The following is a 24,086-nucleotide window of genomic DNA, read 5'->3' as shown; positions in this document are numbered from 1 at the left end:
ATAAATAACACTTTTTTTTCTTGTAGTTTTACGCTCAAACCATGTGAAAAACTAAACGAGGATTTGCACTACGTTTATTCCGCGCTATCTTGGGAAGACATTCTTGCCTGCGCGCGGGCAAGCACGCGAGGCCATATTGCTTCACCCACCCACGCAAACACGCATCCATAAATAAACGAGAAAATAACTAAAATATATAAATATGCGAATTAGTAATAAATAAAACAAATATACAGATTAAAAAGCAATATCCACTTGTCCTTACTTCAGTGACCCCATTTAGAATGAAGTAATTCGAACAAGTATGCAACGTATTTCCCTTAGAGCCATTTAGTGACTAAAAGTGTCACATCGCGCGGGACATTTCCTAGAGATTCAGACCGGTTACCATGGTAACCGTGACGCTACCCGAGTTCACCTGGAGAGATGCTCAGGTGAATACGTATACATCCGGGATCGTGATTAGGCCTTGTTCGTTTTCTACTTTCTTACTTTCTTATATATATATATATATATATATATATATATATATATATATATATATATATATATATATAGAGAGAGAGAGAGAGAGAGAGAGAGAGAGGGTCTGTACTTTTGAGTCTTTGTCAGATCCTTTCATCATCTAGTTATGCAAAAGAAAAAAAACCCTATCGTAACCTCCGTCTAAAAAAACTCGCCAATTCCCATTCCACAAACCCACCCAAATTCCCACGAATAGGGTGGGGAGTTATATATATATATATATATAGATATTATATATATATATATATATATATATATATATATATATATATATATATAAGAAAGTAAGACATAAGTAATTGTAACTAAGATGCAAGTGACTCACTAAATACAAGCAGTATACGAGAATAAATAACAGGTGATATAATAATAATAATAATAATAATAATAATAATAATAATAATAATAATAATAATAATAATAATAATAATAATAATAATAACACCGACGAAGTAACAGAGAGGACGGAATGGGTAGAAAAGATTAGACAATGGATGGAACCAGATACAGAGAGAACAAAGATCCCCTCCATGAAAGCCTACAACACCAAGAAATTAAGGGAGAAAACAAGTGAGGTCAATGAAATAATGGGCATAATACACACCACCATAATCATAGAAACAAATAACTTAGCATATGCAGGAGATAGATTAGTAGCAGAACTGATGGGGATTCGAACATCAACACCACCAGCACAACCAACCCAACAGAAACCAAAACAGCAACCTCCTTGGAAAAGGCGCCTGGAAAAGCAAATCATGGTAATGAGATCTGACTTGAGTAAACTGAAAGAGATGGCAGAAAAAAGGCTAAGAAGCAAGAAAACAAGGGAGGAACTCAACGAGAAATACAAAGTACAAGAGAGGGGACTAAACAACACAATAGAAGATGTAAAACAGAGGCTTAAGGCCAAAGCACATAGGATACAACGGTACATGAACAGGAATAAGGGATACCAACAGAACAAACTATTCGGAACCAACCCGAAAAGAATGTACAGCCAACTAAGAAGGGAAGACAACCACCCAGAAATTCCTGAAGTCGAACCAAGTAAGAGACTGGGAAAACATATGGAGCAATCCGGTATCACACAACAAACATGCAACATGGCTCCAGGAAGTCAAGGAAGAAGAAACAGGTAGAATAAAACAAAGATTCACAGAGATCACGACAGACACAGAAAATGCCAAACTGGAAAGCTCCAGGTCCCGATGAAGTCCATGGATACTGGCTCAAAAACATCAAGGCCCTACACCCACGAATAGCAGAACAACTCCAGCATTGTATCTCAAATCACCATGCACCCAAATGGATGACCACAGGAAGAACATCCTTAGTACAAAAAGACAAGAGTAAGGGAAATATAGCCAGTAACTACAGGCCTATCACCTGCCTACCAATAATGTGGAAGTTACTAGCAGGTATCATCAGTGAAAGGCTATACAACTACCTAGAGGAGACAAACACCATCCCCCACCAACAGAAAGGCTGCAGAAGGAAGTGTAGGGGCACAAAAGATCAGCTCCTGATAGACAAAATGGTAATGAAGAACAGTAGGAGAAGGAAAACCAACCTAATCATGGCATGGATAGACTATCAGAAAGCCTTCGACATGATACCACGCACATGGCTAATAGAATGCCTGAAAATATATGGGGCAGAGGAAAACACCATCAGCTTCCTCAAAAATACAATGCACAACTGGAATACAATAATTACAAGCTCTGGAAGAAGACTAGCAGAGGTTAATATCAGGAGAGGGATCTTCCAGGGCGACTCACTGTCCCCACTATTCTTCGTAGTAGCCATGATTCCCATGACAAAAGTACTACAGAAGATGGATGCCGGGTACCAACTCAAGAAAAGAGGCAACAGAATTAACCATCTGATGTTCATGGACGACATCAAGCTGTATGGTAAGAGCATCAAGGAAATAGATACCCTAATCCAGACTGTAAGGATTGTATCTGGAGACATCAGGATGGAGTTTGGAATAGAAAAATGCGCCTTAGTCAACATACAAAAAGGCAAAGTAACGAGAACTGAAGGCAAAAAGCTACCAGATGGGAGCAACATCAAACACATAGATGAGACTGGATACAAATACCTGGGAAAAATGGAAGGAGGTGATATAAAACACCAAGAGATGAAGGACACGATCAGGAAAGAATATATGCAGAGACTCAAGGCGATACTCAAGTCAAAACTCAACGCCGGAAAAATGATAAAAGCCATAAACACATGGGCAGTGCCAGTAATCAGATACAGCGCAGGAATAGTGGAATGGACGAAGGCAGAACTCCGTAGCATAGATCAGAAAACCAGGAAACATATGACAATACACAAAGCACTACACCCAAGAGCAAATACTGACAGGCTATACATAACACGAAAGGAAGGAGGGAGAGGATTACTAAGTATGGAGGACTGAGTCAACATCGAGAACAATATCTGATAACCAGTGAAGACGAGTGGCTAAAAAGTTCATGGGAAGAAGGATTAATAAAATTAGACGAAGACCCAGAAATATACAGACAGGAAAATGACAAACATAACAGAGGACTGGCACAACAAACCAATGCACGGACAATACATGAGACAAAACTAGCCAGCGATGGCACATGGCAATGGCTACAGAACCAGTACAAAAAGAGGCATGATTCAGTATCAAAAGCCCTCCACTGGAGCCTGTGCAAGAAACATCAGATACCTTGCAGTAATAAGTGGTACGAGCACCAACCTGAAGGAGTGATAGAAAACGATCAGGCAAAGATCCTCTGGGACTATGGTATCAGAACAGATAGGATGATACGTGCAAATAGACCAGACGTGACGTTGATCGACAAAGTCAAGAAAAAAGTATCACTCATTGATGTCGCAATACCATGGGACACCAGAGTTGAAGAGAAAGAGAGGGAAAAAATGGATAAGTATCAAGATCTGAAAATAGAAATAAGGATATGGGATATCCCTGTTTAAATTGTACCCATAATCATAGGAGCACTAGGCACGATCCCAAGATCCCTGAAAAGGAATCTAGAATAACTAGAAGCTGAAGTAGCTCCAGGACTCATGCAGAAGAGTGTGATCCTAGAAACGGCGCACATAGTAAGAAAAGTGATGGACTCCTAAGAAGGCAGGATGCAACCCGGAACCCCACACTATAAATACCACCCAGTCGAATTGGAAGACTGTGAGAGAGCAAAAAAAAAAAAATAATAATAATAACAATTCACTAGTCACTATTCACCCGTAATTTTAAGGTATTTATTTTACTTGTGAGATATATTATATTATATTTTTAAACAAACATTTATACATGTAAATATATATATGTATGTATATATATATACATATATATATACATACATATATATAAATACATCTATATATTTACATGTATAAATGTTTTCATAAAAATATAATATATATATCTCACAAGTAAAACAAATACTTTACAATTACGGGTGAATAGTGACTAGTGAATTATTATTATTATTATTATTATTATTATTATTATTTTATTATTATTATTATATTTTATTTTTTCTCTATCACAGTCCTCCAATTCGACTGGGTGGTTATTTATAGTGTGGGGTTCCGAGTTACATCCTGCCTCCTTAGGAGTCCATCACTTTTCTTACTATGTGCGCCGTTTCCATGATCACACTCTTCTGCATGAGTCCTGGAGCTACTTCAGCCTCTAGTTTTTCTAGATTCCTTTTCAGGGATCTTGGGATCGTGCCTAGTGCTCCTATGATTATGGGTACAATTTAAACAGGGATATCCCATATCCTTATTTCTATTTTCAGATCTTGATACTTATCCATTTTTTCCCTCTCTTTCTCTTCAACTCTGGTGTCCCATGGTATTGCGACATCAATGAGTGATACTTTTTTCTTGACTTTGTCGATCAACGTCACGTCTGGTCTATTTGCACGTATCATCCTATCTGTTCTGATACCATAGTCCCAGAGGATCTTTGCCTGATCGTTTTCTATCACTCCTTCAGGTTGGTGCTCGTACCACTTATTACTGCAAGGTATCTGATGTTTCTTGCACAGGCTCCAGTGGAGAGCTTTTGATACTGAATCATGCCTCTTTTTGTACTGGTTCTGTAGCCATTGCCATGTGCCATCGCTGGCTAGTTTTGTCTCATGTATTGTCCGTGCATTGGTTTGTTGTGCCATTCCTCTGTTATGTTTGTCATTTTCCTGTCTGTATATTTCTGGGTCTTCGTCTAATTTTATTAATCCTTCTTCCCATGAACTTTTTAGCCACTCGTCTTCACTGGTTATCAGATATTGTTCTCGATGTTGACTCAGTCCTCCATACTTAGTAATCCTCTCCCTCCTTCCTTTCGTGTTATGTATAGCCTGTCCGTATTTGCTCTTGGGTGTAGTGCTTTGTGTATTGTCATATGTTTCCTGGTTTTCTGATCTATGCTACGGAGTTCTGCCTTCGTCCATTCCACTATTCCTGCGCTGTATCTGATTACTGCACTGCCCATGTGTTATGGCTTTATCATATTTCCCGAGTTGAGTTTTGACTTGAGTAGCGCCTTGAGTCTCTGCATATATTCTTTCCTGATCGTGTCCTTCATCTCTTGGTGTTTTATATCACCTCCTTCCATTATTCCAGGTATTTGTATCCAGTCTCAAATCTATGTGTTTGATGTTGCTCCCATCTGGTAGCTTTATCCCTTCAGCTCTTGTTACTTTGCCCTTTTGTATGTTGACTAAGGCGCATTTTTCTATTCCAAACTCCATCCTGATGTCTCCAGATACAATCCTTACAGTCTGGATTAGGGTATCTATTTCCTTGATGCTCTTACCATACAGCTTGATGTCGTCCATGAACATCAGATGGTTAATTCTGTTGCCTCTTTTCTTGAGTTGGTACCCGGCATCCATCTTCTGTAGTACTTTTGTCATGGGAATCATGGCTACTACGAAGAGTAGTGGGGACAGTGAGTCGCCCTGGAAGATCCCTCTCCTGATATTAACCTCTGCTAGTCTTATTCCAGAGCTTGTAAGTATTGTATTCAGTTGCGCATTGTATTTTGAGGAAGCTAATGGTGTTTTCCTCTGCCCCATATATTTTCAGGCATTCTATTAGCAGTGTGTGGTATCATGTCGAAGGCTTTCTTATAGTCTAATTATTATTATTATTATTATTATTATTATTATTATTATTATTATTATTATTATTATTATTATTATTATTATTATTATTATTATTATTATTATTATTATTATTATTATATCACTTAATTTAAGGTGGGTACACACGTGCGAACCGAATCTTGTATTGTAACCGATTCTTGTAACAAAAACGCAAGTGTGGACGGTTCCTCGAACCCGAACCCCGAACCCGCGAGGTTCGAGGCTCCGTTCGCCCTCCGTCCCGCCAATTGTCGGTTTTTGGGCCCCGAATCAAAGGGAGGTCTCTTTGAACGTTACGCCATGTGTGGACGGGACCTGTATGACACGCGTAACAACAGAGGTTGCTGAACTTGTTAACACCGACTATGAACAAGGCCGTCCATAGTAGAGTCCCTTGTTTTGGTCAGTCAGTACGTATATGTATACCATGGCTGATTGGAGTGAGGAAGAGGCCCTTCAATTTATTAGTTATTACGAAGAACAGACTTTACTGTGGCCAGAAACTTCTTGGAATCTCCTGTCAGCGAGTAATTCCCGACCACTGTATTCTACCCTTCTAGTATATAACCTTGATTGCCACCATCTTTTATTTAGCTTCATCTTCGTTAAATAATGTATATAAATATACGCGGCAGCTGCTACTTGCATGGTGGCCATCGTCGGTAAACAACCCGGACAGAGACAGACTGATGATCGCAGTGGATTGAAATGAAGTTACGTACTTAACGTGGTTACGGTTCGTCCTCGACATTTTGACACCTTGTAACCGTATATGCGTAACTCAGTTACACATACAAGGTTCGGCTCTCACGTGTGTACCCACCTTAATACTTATTCTCGTATAGTGATTGTATCTAGTGAGTCACTTGCATCTTAGTTAGAATTACTTATGTCTTACTTATCCCATGGACAGAGTCATTCTATGGCAGGGGTGACAGACAGGAATTTGGGTGGGTTGTGGAATGGGAATTGGCGAGTTTTTGGACAGGTTACGATAGGGTTTTTTTTTTATTTGCATAACTAGATGATGAAAGGATCTAACAAAGATTCAAAAGTAAACAGACCTCTCTCTCTCTCTCTCTCTCTCTCTCTCTCTCTCTCTCTCTCTCTCTCTCTCTTTTAGCATGTACCTTCACCTCACATGTAGTACGTGCAAACACACCTCTACTATTTAATACCTTAAAATAGTTCTCTCTCTCTCTCTCTCTCTCTCTCTCTCTCTTCTCTCTCTCTATAAACACCTGTACTCTCTCTCTCTCTCTCTCCCTAATTCTGTCTCCTAATTTTAAGAGTCACTAATGACCGCATCCTCACACGGAAGGCAATCGACGAGGTAACCTCCACTAATTAACATGTGGAGAGCCTCGACGAGGTAACCTCCACTAATTAACACGTGGAGCGCCTCGACGAGGTAACCTCTGGTTACTGACAGGTGGAACCAGTTCGAGGCATATTTCTACATGTCATTCCTCCTCTCGGCATGCGGCTCAACTTCAATCTTAAAGAGAGAGAGAGAGAGAGAGAGAGAGAGAGAGAGAGAGAGAGAGAGAATATATTTCTCTCCAACTCTCTCTCTCTCCTCTCTCTCTCTCTCAGCAACACCATCTTCGTATATCCAAGTTCTACAGAAATTCTTGACTCTGAAATCATGTACAGTGCCACTTGTCTCATTCAAACCTGGTCAATTTTACGCTACAATGACCAGCCAACCCGCCCGCCCCTCAACTCCCCACCATATTCGTATGAAGATATACTGTATCTGTATGAAGATTTACTGCTCTATCACACTCACTTCCTCAATCCAACAGGGACTCACTACTAGTGAGTTTATGTATCCTGTGTTGTGATCCTCTCTCTCTCTCTCTCTCTCTCTCTCTCTCTCTCTCTCTATGTATTTTCCTCCTCTTCTTCTGGTTAAAGTACAGTTCTAATGCATTCTCATTCTTTTTGTTGGTTATATGCTATATATCAGTAAGAATTAGAAATATGACGATTGCGAGGACAACTAATAGAAACATTCAAAATACTGAAAGGCATAACTATAGTAGACATTAACCTCTTCACATTAAACGAAAACCAGACAAGAAATAACGGATGGAAACTAGAACCGAAGAGATACAACACATCCCATTGTGGGAACTTCTTCACATACAAGATGTGTGACACGTGGAATAAACTGCCACCAGAAGCTGTAAACAGCAACAGTGTGGAAGAGTTTAAAAGAAAGCTAGACAAAATCATACAGATAAGTGAACACATGATGTCTCCTCTGATGGACTAACAAGTCTTTGAGACGTCCTAATCCTTGTAACTCCTTGTAACTCTCTGTTTCTATAGTAGTTACAAATGAGAGTACTCTCTCTCTCTCTCTCTCTCTCTCTCTCTCTCTCGTAAGTTGATTCCTGATGAAAATCCCTCACCGCTCTCTCTCTCTCTCTCTCTCTCCTCGTGGTAATTCCTAATGGAAATCCCTCACCGCTCTCTCTCTCTCATGGTAATTCCTAATGGAAATCCTCCTCTCTCTCTCTCTCTCTCTCTCTCACTCTCTCTCTCTCTCTCTCTCTCTAATAGTTTGTAATGAAAGACTCCTACTCTCTCTCTCTCTCAATAGTTTGTAATCTCTCTCTCTCTCTCTCTCTCTCTCTCTCTCTCTCTCTCTCTCTCTCTCAATAGTTTGTAATGAAAGACTCCTTTCTCTCTCTCTCTCTCTCTCTCTCTCTCTATAGTTTGTAATGAAAGACTCCTTTCTCTCTCTCTCTCTCTCTCTCTCTCTCTCTCTCTCTCTCAATAGTTTGTAATGTAAGACTCTTTTCTCTCTCTCTCTCTCTCTCTCTCTCTCTCTCTCTCTCTCTCTCCAAAAGCCGAGAGGAGAAAAAGAAGAAGAAGACGGATAGAGACGCCTGACCATACACGACTCATCGGAGCCACGGCACAATACAACCTTGTAGGAGCAGTCGACGTCCAGCGGTGGGCGATGGAGCCCCGCGTTGCTTGGAGCTCTTCAAAAGGGCCCTTCAGGAGGAGGAGGAGGAAGAGGAGGAGGAGGAGCAGCGGCAGTAGGAAGATGAGGGTCCCCCTTTTGAAAGGTTTAGTTTCGTCGGATAGCAATCGATAATCGCGGTGGAAGCCGCGTCAAGTGTCCGGGCAATGGAAGAGATAAGAAGAAACCTTTCGGAGGCTTCAGGATCCACCCCGCGCAAAGAGACAGACAGAGAGAGAGAGAGAGAGAGAGAGAGAGAGAGAGAAAGAGAGAGAGAAGACTTTCATTGCAAACTAGAGAGAGAGAGCGAGAGAGAGAGAGAGAAGACTTTCATTGCAAACTAGAGAGAGAGAGAGAGAGAGAGAGAGAGATTGATGAGAGAGAGAGGAGAGAGAGAGAGAGAGAGAGAGCTTTTCATAAGGAATTACTATAGGATAGCGAGAGAGAGAGCCGGGAGGGATTTTCATTAAGAATCGCATATTGAGAGAGAGAGAGAGAGAGAGAGATAGAGAGAGAGAGAGAGAGAGAGAGAGAGAGAGATTTCTACAGGGTGGAAATCAATGGTCGAGTGAGTCTGGTTAAAATTTCTGAAGAGGGTGGACTAGTATATAGCAGCTTCCTTTGTTACTGTATCTTCCTTGTTACTTTTACTGTAATATAATATATAATGTATCTCTTACGACATTATCAATATACTTTTAGTCTTAACTTGTACATTTTTTTTTAGAAAACTTGGTTTAAATTCAATTTCCATTTTAATTTCTTAAAGAGAAACATTCTCTTTAATGGGAGACCTTCAAATGGCCAAGATGGAGACTGAAACTCAGAAATCACGTGACCACTACAGTCACGTTTTTAAGGACGAGTACAAATTAGCTCTTCAATCGAGACGATATCATTATTAGCTCATTTAAACTTATGCATTAAGTATCTAATAAATTATTTAACTCATTACTATTAATTCACTAGTTAATTTGGCTGTCGAAATTTACGGTAAAATGAGATTTTTCAATAATTATTCTTATTAAGGTTTAAACTTTGATATAAAACACTACGGTAATGACACGTAGCATTTCGATCTCCACATCTGAGACTGCTAAAAAAAACGAAAAAAAAACACACACATAAACACCATTTAAGGCTCTCTCTCTCTCTCTCTCTCTCTCTCTCTGTCTCTCTCTCTCTCTCTCTCCATAACATGTCACAACACTCTAAGGCAAACCTGAGACTGCTGAAAAAATATAATATAAATAAAACAAAAAACCTTTTAAGAGGTTTTTTCTCTCCCCCCAAAAAACAACACTCTACGGTAATGACACGTAGCATTTGAATTCCCAAATACTCCATGATAAAAAAAAAACACTTGTATTTAAATTTCTGCAAGACTCCCAACGTATCTTTTTGCGTTAACACGTGGGAGACAAGAAAAACATTGAAAACACACACACACACACACACACACACACAAAACACCTTAGTAGGGTGAATAGCAGCGTCCATAATTATGTTTTCCATCCAAAAAGAAATTCCTTTGGGAACACAATAGGCAAAAGGTCAGAGAGAGAGAGAGAGAGAGAGAGAGAGAGAGAGAGAACTATACTTATCAACTCCACTACATTATTCTACCACATCGCACGCACATATACTTAAGCACTTAAGTGCAAGCAATTACTTGAAGGTAAGTTGCCAATAGTACGCAAGAGATTATAATCTGCGAAGCACAAAGCAATGAAGCATAAAAAATTCAATAGATGCGGTAATTGTTGGCTGTAAACTGCTTTTCAAAGCAAAGACGCTTTCCTTTCGTGCCGATAAACATCGGTGTTGTATGGCCAGTTAATAATAATAATAATAATAATAATAATAATACTAATAATAATAATAATAATAATAATATTATTATAAATATTACTTATTATTATTATTATTATTATTATTATTATTATTATTATTATTATTATTATTATTATTATTCCAGACGTATAAATATCCTTATATACAGCGTTTATTATTTTTTTTCTATTAAAATATAATAATAATAATAATAATAATAATAATAATAATAATAATAATAATAATAATAATAATAATAATAATAATAATAATAATAATAATAAGAACCACTCATTCACCAGATTCCAGGCCTGAAATACCAAGATGTCTGAACCTGTCCAGAATTTTATTTAAACTGGAATATATTTAAGAATTTTCACTGCAAAGCGTTCTACTATGTAACTCGTTAGCAGCATACCGCCCCCGCCCCCACCCCACATACACAACAGGCTTCAAGAGAAGCCTGAAAGGCGGTACTGACGCAACATATGTTGGCATGTGCTGTAATGGTTTGCTTTTATTGGCGCTATTATTAGTATGAACATGGAATTACGTACTTCTGGTGGTATTACGAGTGGAGCAGAAAATATTGCGTAGTTGTAAGTTGGTTATAGGGAGTTATACTTAAAATGGATATTATAAAACTTTGTAGTTTATTACAGAATTTGCGTGGATATATACCATGTGTGTGTGTGTATGTATGTGTAATATTAAATAAATATATATATTATATATATAATAATATTATAACATTATTATAATGGTATAGTCTTAGATATATATACTTATACATGCAAATATAATAAAAATAAATATATATTTACATATATGTATATGTATATGGCTATATGTATGTATGAATAATTAATAATATATATATATATATATATATATATATATATATATATATATATATATATATATATATATATATATCAGAATTAAAATTCTTGAATAATATATCACTTACCATCTGTAAAAAAAAAGGTAATATATCTCCCTTTTCCACGCTCGAAAAATCTAACCTTTTTACATAAAAACTCGACGCAAGAACAAATCTGAACTAAAGGCAGGTGACATAAAAACCACAGGAGGCAAATCTCTTAACAGATTAGACAGATTTCCTGTGAACGAAACGATATGATTCCCCAAAAAAGGTTTCGCTCACGGACACGTTAAATCTGAGGGGCGATTAGTTATTTTTAGTCCTGTGTTTTTATTTTTTGCTTGATCGACGATGCTTTCATTTGTATGTGGATTAAGTACAATGATTTGATCGTTATAAGCAAGGAGGTGAATTACATTAAGTGTTGAAAATTGGGTTTAGCTATGGCAAGAGGGGACACTACAAATAACATTTAGTAATGCCTACAGTACACCACGTGAGATACAATGATAGGATAGCCCTCCCTCCCCCCTTCCTACCAGGGGGAAACTGGTTTTCCTCGAGAACATAATGAATCTCTTTATTAACTAAACTATCAACTTTACCCAAGACACTTTTTAAACATAAGCAATAAATAGTATCTTTTTAAACATCATCAATAAATAAACACTTTTTAGTGTCCCTTTTTAAACATCAGCAATAGATGAGAAACTGTTTTAACTTTGAAAATAAATGTTCACTTGGAAACATCAGCAATAAATGGACACTGAAACATCAGCAATAAATGGACACTGAAACATCAGCAATAAATGGTCACTTTTGAAATATTAGCAAGACATGGACGCTTTGAAACATCAGCAATAAATGGTCACTTTTAAAATATCAGCAATAAATTGTCACTTTGAAACATCAGCAATAAATGGTCACTTTTCATCTATAAATGAGAAACTGTTTTAACATCAGCAATAAATGGTCACTTTTGAAATAGCAATAAATAGACTCTTTAAAACATCAGCTATAAATGAGAAACTGTTTAAACATCAGCAATAAATGGTCACTTTTGAAACATCAGCAATACATGGACTCTTTAAAACATCAGCAATAAATGAAAAACTGCTTAAACATCAGCAATAAATGGCTAAGTTTGAAACATTAGCAATAAATGGACTCTTCAAAATAAGCAATAAATTGTAATGTTTGAAACATCAGCAGTAAATGTGCACACTCAAACATCAGTAATATATGGTCAGTTTCGAAACAGCAATAAATGACCACTTTCGAAAAATCAGCAATAAATGGCAACGTTTGAAACATCACCAGCAATAAATGTAAACAACAACTCGAGAAATAAACACAAGCTTTGATTAACATTCAAACGAATTCCTTAAGATGGGAAAAAACAGCGCGAGGCGCTACACCAATATAAAAAAAACAGCCGGATTAATTCAATTCCACCATTGTTAATGAGACTTTTTTAATAGACCTGATTATTACTGGTGCGCCTGTGCTGTTAATAAACCCCCAGCAATATATCTCCTGGAAACCTTATGGCGGAGAACGACTTACTGGAACCACCTTAATTACTTCCAGTCTTGGAGGCTGTTTTTCTCTTGTGGGTTTCAATTGGATGCATTTTGTGAAACAGGTTGCAGTGGCGGTTGTTTGTATGCATGTATATATCTTATTGTGTATTTGTATATATATATATATATATATATATATATATATATATATATACTATACATATACATATACGTATATCGTAAACATATAATATATATATATATATATATATATAGATATATATATATATACCATATATATATATATATATATATAATATATATATTTATGGATGTATGTATGTATGTATGTATGTGCACTATATAGACACAAATTATTACTAAAATATTATTATACAGGGTGTCCATAAAGTCCCAGTACCATTCCAAGCAATACGTACTTGTAATGGTACTGGGACTTTATGGACACCCTGTATATTATGCATACGCCAATAAAGTATGCAGCGAACTCATTTGCCCAATTTTCATAAAAGCAAGAAGCATTATATTGTCTATGTACACGTCACTACCGCGTATACACAAACTATCGGAACATCTAACCACGAAACACCATCCAACAGGCATCGACTTAACTCAGGGTTAGGTAACAGACTTAAATTTCGAAATCCCTAAGGGATAGTAAGCCTACCGACCCCCCCTTTTTTTCATGCTTCCTTGATGTTAAAGTTCATACATATGTTTGTTTTTTTTTTTTTTTTTTTTTTTTTTTTTTTTTTTTTTTTTAATGTACTCGAGTGGTCCTTTCACCCAGCCCGTCGTCGAGGGAGTGTACTTTTGTCACCGAAATCTAGGTCAAGAGGCGACTCTGTTTATTATCCTGCATGGATCGTCTTATTCTGTCAAACAACCCCCAGCCCACCCCCCCTCTCTCCCCCTCCTACGACTGTCTAGACCCCCCTACCCCCACCCAGCTACTTTCCCAAGCACAGAGAGAGAGAGAGAGAGAGAGAGAGAGAGAGAGAGAGAGAGATAGGATTCCAGCAAACACTCACGGAGTGAAACTGCCGCCCACGCCCCCGTCCGTAGACATCATGAGCCATGTATATAAACTCGTCTTACGTCACCATTTCAAAAATGACCAGCCCTTCTCTAGCAAACCCCTCCCCCCCACCCCCACCCCGGGCCAACATCACACTCCCCCAACAAGACAAGAGAGAATCTCCCGTAGACGTTTTCACTGAGACAGTATCTACCTCGTCCTTACGTCACCATTCAAAAACTGACCAAGCCCTTCCTCTAGAACAACCCTCCCCCCACCCCCAACCCCGGTGGGCCAAACCATCACCCCCCAAAAAACAAGCACAAGGTGAGAAATAATTGGATAGCCACTCACTCTCTCAAAAGCTGGGGCCCTCTGATTATCAAAGTCGATCTAATACGGGACCCTTTTATCCTAGTCGTCCATTTCCGGCGATTCGCATTCAAGAAGAAGTTTCTGAAGGCAGCCTCATCTCCTAGGAACAGGAGACATCTCAGTCCTTATCGCCGAATTGCGAGTTACTCCGGCGATGGAGCTGGTGTTTGGAAGGTTGTTGGACGTTCCAGTATTGGCCTTTGCCTTTTTTTTTCTTTTTATAAGAAATGGAAGTCTTTTATTAAAAATTCTTGGATACGTTTTCTTATGTTGATTTTTTTTAAAAATCAGATGTGGGAGTTTTTATTTTTTATTTTTTAAACTTGGGCACGTTGCTTATGTTATGGGTCGATAATATTTATGAAAATCTTGGACAGATTTTCTTGCGTTATCTCGTGTTTTTAATGGGGAGATATTTTAAAAAGTTTGGACAGATTTTCTTACGTTATCTCGTGTTTTTAATGGGGAGACATTTTTTTAAAAAGTTTGGACAGATTTTTTTTACGTTATCTCGTGTTTTTAATGGGGAGATATTTTTTAAATATCTTGGACAGATTATCTTACGTTATCTCGTGTTTTTAATGGGGAGATATTTTTAAAAAATCTTGGACAGATTATCTTACGTTATCTCGTGTTTTTAAAGGGGCGATTATATCTCTCTGCTACTATCAAATTTTCACACATTAAATTACGTTACTATTTTTGGTTTAAAAATGTTAATAGTTTATTTTTCTTTATTATGGAATTTAACACGTCATCTTTTGTTTGTTTTAAAAGGTAGATATTTTTTCTCTTTTCATACAATTTAACACGTTAATCTACGTTATTGGGTTATAAGAGTCGCCAATTTTTCACTTTACAAAATTTAACATGATAAATTACGATATCGCTTTTAGATTTTCAATACTGATAATTCTTTATCTCTTATCAAATTTAACACTTTAAAATTATGTAATCCTTTCTAATTTTGAAAGGTTGATAACTTACTGTATTTATAAAAACATTGTTCAAGTTTTTTTATACGTTTTTTTTATAAGTGTAACACTTTTTCTTACATTAGTCTATTTGTTTTTAACAGGACGTTAAATTTTTTTCTAAATACAATTAAAATTTTGTTAGCTGTCTTAAAAAATGTAATAATTTCTGCTTTTAATGGTCAGTGTGACTTTTCCATAAGGTGTAAATATTCATCGAACTTTACGATCTAACAATTTTTATCATTTTTTTTTCGACCACTCCTTTTAATCTTTCAAATAATTCCCGACAATCAGCTTTGTCATTTCTTCAAGATTACATTTCCATCCTTTTACGCCCACCATTGACTGAAATCTGTAACAAAGCGGTCTGCTGATATTTATAAAGTAGCAACTGCCCTAGATCTAACTTTCCATGATTTCTGAAAGAGTTTTCCTTTCAGTCACCGTAGGCAAAAGTTATCTCCTCATTGTTGGCGTGAGGACAACAATAGGTATCTTTGATCGCATTTAGTTCATATGCGCACAACCTACCTCCCACGCATATATACTATATATATATATATATCATATATATATATATATATATATATATATATACACAAACACTCCTACACATTGTATACAAAAATACATACATGTAACTCGTACATTCTTTCCCACGCTAATTACCTGTCCCTACAGGTGTGGCAACGATTGTTCCTCTCTGTACAGAGCTAGACCACACTTGGGCTTCGTGCAGGTGTACGTTATCAGCCAGGTGGAATTGGTGGTGGTAATATGACCTTCGGTAAAGTAAAAAATTAATGCTGAATTTCTTTATTTTTATCATTTAGTAGGTTTTCAGTAGCAATATCTATATGTATCTATAACTATCTTATCTATCGAATAATCTTTAAACATACATACTATACATAGATATATATTATATATATATATGTTATATAATATATATACTATATATATATAATATGTATATATATATATATATATATATATATATATATATATTAATGCTGAATTTTGTTTTCATCTTTTTTAGTATGTTTTCAATAGATATCTATATGTATCTGATAACGTATAATATCTTACTACTTATCTATCGAACGATTTATCATCATACAGAATATCATATACAAACAGACATTTCATATATATATATACATATATATATATACATATATATATATATAATATATATATATATATATATATATATATATATATATATATATATATATATATGATACCACTCTATACAAGTGAACAATATCAGTTCACTAAATGCATTATTATTATTATTATTATTATTATTATTATTATTATTATTATTATTATTATTATTATTATTATTATTATTATTATGAGGGATAATCCAAAGCAGAGAGACGCTGGGGGGTTGGGGGTTGGGGGGGGGGGGGGGGGGGCGCTTAGCAAACGAAGACGGAGTAGGTCATCATTCCGTGACCTTGACCTAATCCCGAATTTACAGGTATCGTGGAAAATAACAAATCGCGAAGTCGGTTCAGTAATAATAATAATAATAATAATAATAATAATAATAATAATAATAATAAACACGTCACGGCCTCCAAATATGATCTCTGCCAGTCAGTATGATTATTTAACGTTGATATTTGCTCGATGGTCTTGAGACTAAGGTGGATATTTACACGAAGTGTTATATTTACACGACGGTCGTGAGACTAAGGTGGATATTTACACGACGGTCGTGAGACTAAGGTGGATATTTACACGCAGTGTTATATTTACACGACGGTCGTGAGACTAAGGTGGATATTTACACGACGGTCGTGAAATAAGTGTTATAGTGTTATATTTACATAACAGTCATGAAATAAGTGTTATATTTACATGATGGTTGTGAGAATAAGGTGGATATTTACACGACGGTCGTAAAATAAGTGTTATATTTATACGAAGGTCGTGAAATAAGTGTTATATTTACACGACGGTGGTAAGAATAAGGTGGATATTTAGAAGACGGTCGTGAGACTGGATATTTTTACACGACGATCGTGAGAATAAGGTAAGGTGGATACTTACTCGACGATCGTAAGAATAAGGTGGATATTTACACGACGGTCGTGAGAATAAGGTGGATATTTTTACATGACGGTCGGGTGACTAAGATGGATAAATATTTACACGACGGTCGTGAGAATAAGGTGAATATTTACACGACGGTTGTGAGACGGTGGATATTTACACGACGGTCGTGAGAAGGGGGATATTTTTACACGACGATCCTGAGAATAAGGTGGATATTTACACGACGGTCGTGAGAATAATAGTTATATTTACACGACGGTCGTGAGACTAAGATGGATAAATATTTACACTACGGCCGTGAGAATAAGGTGGATATTTACATAATGGTCGTGAGACAGTGGATATATTTACACGACGGTCGTGAGAATAAGGTGGATATTTTTACATGACGGTCGTGAGACTAAGGTGGATATTTACACGGTGGATATTTACACGACGGTCGTGAGAATAAAGTAGATATCTACACGACTGTCGGATGAGGAAGGGAATAGGAGAGCTGATCAGCTGGGGACTGATTGATTGATTAGTTTACGTAACTTGGCGTAGCGGTATCAGCTGTCGACAGACGGAAGATACAGGTGTTAGATGAGATTTCTAAACAGACATGACGAGATCTAATTGATGTTTTAATTCCTCTTGCGTTTTGATTCGCGTTCAGAGTACTTCTCTTTTTTTCTATAATTAGACATAGAAGAGAATTTTAATAAATTTGAAGAAATCTGCAAAGTTCGACGAATACAGTAATAGGCTCCTGTATTCGGCTTTTGTATTCCATAGCTTCCAGTATAAAGCAATTGTTCGCTGTATCATTTATTACAGAAATATATATATATAATATAATAAAAACAAATTAAATCAATGCGTTCGTATTTGCCATCACTAATGAACTTTGTCAGTGATGATATAATAAAATATTATCATAACGCCATTGCATTAGTATTAGCAAAACGTGTATCGTAAATGGTAGTTTAACCCAGGCCAGTGTAATCAACGTTGAATTGTTAAAAAAAAAAAAAAAAAAAAAAAAAAAAACAACCCCCACTCTTTCATGAAGCAGGTTCTGCATCACATGTGCCAATGTGATAAAAGCATTATGATTCCTAATTAATGATTCAAGTGTTTTATGCTCACTTTTCTATTTTAATTGTTATAGATTATTCTTTTATATGTCAATAAATTGATACTTAGAATAATGAGATATTTTTTTGTTATAATTTTTGCTAATAGTTTTATCTAGCTGTTCATATTCATGCCTGTATAAATGTGTATGTATACTATATACACACACACACACACACACTTCTAAGTGTTATAGATTATTCTTTTATATGTCAATAAATTGATACTGACAATAATGAGATTTTTTCGCTATAATGTTTGCTAACAGTGATTTTTATCTGGTTGCTCACATTCATGCCTGTATGTGCATGTATACTATACACACACACACACACATAATAGATATACATACAACCACAACCTATAACCAGGCCTGAAAGAAATATCACTTTGCAAACAGTGTCTCGGATGTAACCACACAACCCCAAACGTAACTAAACACCTGCATTAACCAGAACCCCAGTTTATTTGACTCTTACCAGTCAACTTCCGAATCATTCAGTGGAAAACGTATAAAAATACAAGAATGATTCTATGGACTTTCCTCGCTAAAATTGGGAGATAATCCTTCATAATCCATTATTTAAATTAGGAACGTTTTTTCACGTGTTTCCACGTGAATATTGTGAGTTTCCATTATCAAACGATTTTCCAAATTCGTCTTGTGAAAATCAGCACGTGAATGTCCACGTGAATCTTGTGAATCTTACTATTTTTCACGTGGAACGGGTGTAAATCAGGTCATTGTCTACCCGAAAACTTGTGAAAATTAGGAAAATTCTTTCATTTTTCACGTGGAACCTGTGAAAATTAGGAGCCGTTTTCCATTTCCCACGTTCATTTGTCAAAATCAGGCGCATTTTTCACGTGGTCCTTGTGAAAATCAGGTGATTTTGGAAAATTTGGAGTAATTTTTCCGTTTTTCAAATGATCTTTGTGATAATTAGGAGCAATTTTCGCAATGATCCTGTGAAAATTAGAAGGATTTCCACGTATACCCAGTGAAAATCATAAGCATTTTCACGTAAACCTTGTGAAAATTATGAGCGTTTTTGTCTCATAGACATTGTGAAATTAGAAGTATTTTCACGTAGTATTTTTGTAGATTTTACTGTGAAAATTATAAGCATTATTTAACGCAGACCTTGTGAAAATTGGACTATTTTTTTAGATTTTGTGAAAATCTAAGCATTTTTTACGTAGACCTTGTGAAAATTATGAGCATTTTTAATTTTGTGTAAATTTTCTGAAAACTATAAATATTTTCCAGTAGATTTTGTGAAAATTATATGCGTTTTCTTGTAGATTTCCTGAAGACTATATATAAGCATTTTCACGTATACAATGTGAAAACCAGGACCATTTCTGCAATTCCCCACGTGGGTCCAGACAGGCACTCGCAAACATACGCCAAGTTCAATCGAAACGGGGGGGGGGGGGGGGGGGGGGGGGTTGGGGGGGGGGGGGGGGGGGGGGGGGGGGGCGGCTAAAATTGCCTAATTAAAAGCGCGTCGATTACATCGCTAACCGGGAAAATACACACACACACACACACGCACACACACATACGAGACCTAACTGCCCATTTGAAGTAGCGCCACAATCGAAGACCTTCTGACCGTGAAAAGGACCTTATCCCCCCCCCCCCCCCCCCCCCCCCCCCCCCCCCCTTCCCCCCACCCCCAACCCTTAGTAAACCCATCATCCCGGCCTCAGACAACCCGGACTTCGTATGGACAAGGTCACCCTCCATAACCCAATCGGGAATGAGGTCAGCTTCGATGTGCTCGACCCATTGTCTTTAAGAGGCCAATCCGGATGTTGTTCAGATCACCCCCTCCCCCGCCATACAGCGTCACAGGGCGTCACAGAGCGTCATAGAGGACCATAGAAAAAGTTCTATTGTAATAGTTTCTCTCATCCACCCCACAAGCCGCCCTTTGTTCAGTCTGGGAGCTCTGACGAATTTTATACGGACTGCTCGTGACTCAGAAATTCTCACCCTCCGCACGAGTGTACCATTTATATATATATATATATATATATATATATATATATATATATATATATATATATATATATATATATTACACACACACACACACATATGTATATATTATATATATATATATATATATATATATATATATATAATATATATATGACTTGTAAAACTGTTCTGTTACAACAGAATTCCATCTAATAAAAGGGGCCCATAAAAACGCCAAAATATAGAAAGAAAGTACTACTATATCTTAGAGACAGCAGTCTCTGAAACACAGTAATTTCTTTCTATATTTTGGCGTTTTTATGGGCTCCTTTTATCATCTATCTATCTGTGTGTGTGTGTGTGTGTGTGTGTGTGTGTGTAATCCCCACACTGACACAGGGCATCAAAGCTTTAGAATTGACAAAAGCACCTAATTCGGCACTTGTTGAAAAAATTTCATGATGATAACTTCCATATATTAAAATGCTGTAATACAGGTATCATTCGCGTAATCATTTTTGGAGAATAAATTAACCAAAGTTGATAATTATTATTATTATTATTATTATTATTATTACTATATTATTATTATTATTATTATTATTATGAAACCAATTCATATGGAGCAAGCCATCCACAGGGAGCCATTGACTTTGAATTTTTAAGCTGGTTCCAAAGAATATGGTTCTCAAAGCTGGTTCCAAAGGATATGACACTCAAAGCTGGTTCCGAAGAGTATGGTACTCGAAGCTGGTTCCGAGGAATATTGTACTCAAAGCTGGTTCCGAAGAATATGGTACTCAAAGCTGGTTCCGAAGAATATGGTACTCAAAGCTGGTTCCGAAGAATATGGTACTCAAAGCTGGTTCCAAACGATATGGTACGCATCAGACAGCAAGAGAAGGTAAAAGGAAATACAAAAACCAAAAGCTCTCGCTTATTGAAAAGTAAAAAAAAAAATAAATTGACAAATTAATAAATATGTGATAAAAATGGTTCTGAAAACTATTGAGAAATCACGTAAATATACTTTTGATATAGAAACATTCAGTAAATGAAGAAAAATATCAAGGAAATATTCAAAATACCTTTCTTTGTTTGGTTCAGTCACTGAGATTTGAATACAGTACTTTAGAAACGAGATAAACATTAAACAAATGCATCAAGTCGCTAGGATAAATAAAAAAAACAAAGATGAAAAGACTGAATTTCGCTGAAATCATCCAATAAAGCAACATAACAACACATCAAAGTCTAAGTTATCAAATCAACTTACCTGATCATGACATTTCAACGAGAGTGATGTAGAGAGAGAGAGAGAGAGAGAGACAATGAGAGAGGGAGAAAAAGAGAGAGAGAGATAAAGTGAGAGACAGCGAAGAATTTTAATTTTCTCTCTTCTGAGACGTCCCCCAGCCAGGCTGCGTGGCGTAGAAATGCCTACATCGTCATCAATTTAATCCATCGGAACTGATGACGAGAGAGAATTTTCGTGGTTGGGGGGATTCAGATCATCACAGAAACAGCCTTTTCAACCATGTCAATCCCGAAGGGTTGATGATTCAACCGACAGGCATTCGCAGAGAATTCCCAGTTCCCATACAATGCTTTAAAAACGGGTCTTCTTTTATTTACACGGACCGACGCGACACTTCGCCAAAAAGAAAAAATAATAACGATGCCGGGGAAATAAAAATAACAAATAAAGTGTTTTACCCCGGAAGGTACAACAAAAGTCTGGCCATATGTGATATATATTTTTTTTTTTTTGTCTCTTTATTTAACGAGGTGGATGTCACAAGAGGGCGCCCTTATTTACATGGCCTTATATTGTAATCTATGCTTTTTTTTTTTTTTCTATCCAGGTTTCAGAGCGGTAGTTCGAATCCCGAGGCGGACGAACGGCGCGAATGAGGGCGCCTCTGTAAGCGTACGCGAGGACACGCGTCGGGATGCGACGCCTGTCGGGTCCTGAGAGAGACTGGCACTGATGGGAAGTACAGACAGAGAAAGAGAGAGAGAGAGAGAGAGAGAGAGAGAGAGAGGGAGAGACGCCCGCAAACTTCCTCCTCCTCCTCCCTCCCGCCTCCCTCCCTCCACCATCTCCTCCCCTTATTCCCACCACCACCACCATCACCACCACCACCTCACCGAGCATGAGCGCTGCTGAGCATCTAGATACTCGTCTAAACGGTCTACCTACCACCACCCCCACCCCCACCCCCCCACCCCCTCCCCCAAACAGGGATGATTCCCCCCCCCCCCCCCACCACCAACCAGACCCCATCCCAAGCTCTTCATCCTAACCTGTGTCAGTGCCGTCCCTAGCAGGAATATGCACACACACACACACACATACAAGGCTCTCTCTCTTTCTCTCTCTCTTCTCGCTTACTCTCTCTAAATGCCCTTGTCTCTCTCTTTCTCTCTTGATCTCTCTCTTTCTATCTCTTAATACCTTTGTCTTCATCTCCATCTCTCTTGCTCTCTTTTTCTCGCTTAATCTCTCTAAATGCCCCATTTTCTCTCTCTCTCTCTCTCTCTCTCTCTCTCTCTCTCTCTCTCTCTTAATTACCTTTGTCTTCATCTACTCTCTCTCTCTCTTTCTCTCTCTCTCTCTCTCTCTCTTAATACCTTTGTCTTCATCTACATCTCTCTCTCTCTCTCTCTCTCTCTCTCTTTCCGAGTCTCTATATCTTCTATATCTCTTTCAATCTCTCCATGTCTCTCGCTCCTCTAGTCACGCATGTATCCAACATTCCCAGAGCAGCTGACACAGAGAGAGAGAGAGAGAGAGAGAGAGAGAGAGAGAGAAGGACCCCTAGTAGCTGATTGCAGACGCTGACACCTGCTACTACTAAGGCACGGCACCAGCCATAGCCTCCTCTCGCTCACAGGGCGACGTCAGCAGCTGCCCAGGCCAGAAGGAGGTAAACGCGAGAGACCTCTGGCGAATTCCCTTCGTCTCTTAAACTCTCGAAACCTAAATGCGTATGGAACGCGTTGATTCGCCTGGGCTCTAGGACGCCGCGTCGCATTCCAGGTAAAGAACGGGTTTCGGAAACCACATAAAAATCTGTTTTTATGTCGTGTTTCAGAACCCACCCACAGGAGGTTCTTGCAATGTGTAGCGTCTCCCAAAAGCATCTTGATAGAAAAAACCTCGATTTTTAACGCGTTCCAGAACTCACAGAAGGGTCTCTTCGCGTCATTTCCAGAGTAAATAACCGATTCCAGAAGCCACAGGTTGGTGTTGTGCCTTTTCCAGAAAAGTGACGCATCTTAGAAGCCGCAGAAGAAGGAAGGTTCGTATCGCGTTATATCACAATAAGTAAGGCATTTCAGAAGCCACAGATGATTCATTTCGAGTCATCTCCCAATAAAACAGGCATTTTCAGAAACCACAGACGATTCATTTCACGTCATCTCCCAATAAATAAGGGCATTTCAGAACCCACAGATGATGCATTTCGTGTCATCTTCCAACAAATAAAACATTTCAGAAGCCACATATAATTTACTTTACTTCATCTCCCAATGAATAAGGCATTTCAGAACCCACAGAAGAGTCATTTCGCGTCAACTCCCAATAAAGAAGGTATTT

At 37.5% G+C, this 24,086-nt stretch overlaps 1 protein-coding gene across 2 annotated transcripts in view; it reads right to left on the bottom strand.

Annotated features, from left to right (window-relative positions):
* The window catches only part of LOC135209191 (allatostatin-A receptor-like), a 144,866-nt gene extending 122,390 nt beyond the window's left edge, over positions 1-22,476 (bottom strand). For both annotated transcript variants that reach the window (XM_064241875.1, XM_064241874.1), the window contains exon 1: positions 21,759-22,476. The gene's annotated coding sequence lies outside the window, so the exon portion shown is untranslated. The remainder of the gene's footprint in view (positions 1-21,758) is intronic.
* Between the last annotated feature and the right edge of the window lie 1,610 nt (positions 22,477-24,086).

Source organism: Macrobrachium nipponense, chromosome 37, assembly GCF_015104395.2.
Source record: "Macrobrachium nipponense isolate FS-2020 chromosome 37, ASM1510439v2, whole genome shotgun sequence".
NCBI classification, from domain to species: Eukaryota; Metazoa; Arthropoda; class Malacostraca; order Decapoda; family Palaemonidae; genus Macrobrachium; species Macrobrachium nipponense.
This window is presented reverse-complemented; position numbering and strand designations above follow the sequence as displayed.